The sequence below is a fragment of the Aptenodytes forsteri genome, unplaced genomic scaffold (assembly GCF_000699145.1).
Source record: "Aptenodytes forsteri isolate BGI_AS27 unplaced genomic scaffold, ASM69914v1 Scaffold264, whole genome shotgun sequence".
Lineage (NCBI taxonomy): Eukaryota > Metazoa > Chordata > Aves > Sphenisciformes > Spheniscidae > Aptenodytes > Aptenodytes forsteri.
The window spans coordinates 1,702,483-1,704,115 of NW_008795936.1; positions in this window are offsets into that span (position 1 = coordinate 1,702,483).

The window sequence follows — 1,633 nt, forward strand, 5'->3', positions numbered from 1 at the left end:
TGCCGTGTTGTATTTCCAGCAGATGTCCGGGAAGTTGAAGTCCCCCCACGAGAACAAGGGCTAGTGATTGTGAGACTTCTGCTAGCCGCTTGTAGATAAAGCAATAATTTTATAATAATTTAATATTTATATATTTATACGAATATAATAATATTTAATACTTATAATAATTTATAGAATTTAATAATTTAATAATTTAAATTAAAAATAATTTAAAAATACCAGGTGATATAAAATATCAGGTGATATCTTGGTATTTTTTCCTCAAAGCACACCTTAGCCAAGTCAGCCTTATGCTGCAAAAGGCAAGAGCTGTTGGTGTCAGAGAGCTACCACGCAGGACGCATGCTCCCAGAGAAAGGACAGTGGGACAATTGGCCATGCATCTGCTGCACCGTGGTGGTTTTTCACCGCTGCTCAGCTACTTGCAAAGTAAATACAGATGCAGATCAGCACCAGGCAAATGTCTTGGTGCCTGGTATCCCACAATATCTCTGTATCATGCTGTTTTCTCATGCACGAGCAAGTCTGTCCTCTTTGTGCAAGTCCAGCAATTAAGCTCGTGTTCAAGTGTCTCTGTGATCCAGACTTTAGATCCATTAACCATACAGTGAAACGTCAAACCAGTCTTTTTTTAATATGCATACCTATCTCAAAGATCAATAATGGACAGATAAGGTGGGGGGCAGGGGAAGAAGGAAAATGCCATTGAAGACTAGGAGCTGGACAAAATGGTGCTATGATTTTATCAGTCATGCCCCTGGGATCAGCAATAAAACAGATCTGATCTCAAAAGCATACACACATTGGGTGCAAGCTGTTATGAAGCAGAAATTATGTGTTAATAAGACAGGATGTCAGCTCACATGCAATCCTAATCAAAAGGCCAGTTATTGCTATGGGATATGCTTCTTCTGGGCTGGCATTTGGACAGCACCTCCCTCCTGGGACTTCTGCTCTCCGTATCAGCAACCAACATCCGCAGACCTAGCGCTGGTCAACATATTATGAATAACAAGTAAGCAATTGCTTGCACACTCTTTCTTGATGCTTTCATTTTCCAAGAGGCAAATTTACATACCACTGTCCCCATGCTCACCTCGGGTACCCCAGACCTTCACTTTTACCTAGCAGATTCACAAACACAGGCTGCAATTTCACATCAAAGAGGAAGCTGGGAACACGATGACCGGTCCCAGGCACCGAGCTCTCGGAGATGTGAATTAACTGGAGGAAGTCCAAAAGGGAACAGCAAGAAGGGCCAGAAGACACAATTTATGAGAAAAGAGTAAAAGAATGAGGGCTGTTTAGTCTAGAAGATGGATGATTATGACGTTCAAATACATGCAGGACAAAGAGGAATGGATTAATCCTTTCTCAGCAGTTATGGTAGACAGTAGAAGTAGTAACAGGCTTACATTGCATCAAGGATGATTTTGGTTACACATTAAGCAATGCTTTCGCACTTTCCTATGCTTGCTCTCCAAGCTTGCCTGTGGAGTCTTCCTCCCTGGATTTTTAAGAACAAGATTAATTTTGTTGTTGTTGTTGTTAATTTGCACCTAGACTCTCATTTTTATGATTTTTTTTTTTTTTTTTTTTTTTTTTAAAAAAACAATGCCCACCCTCACCT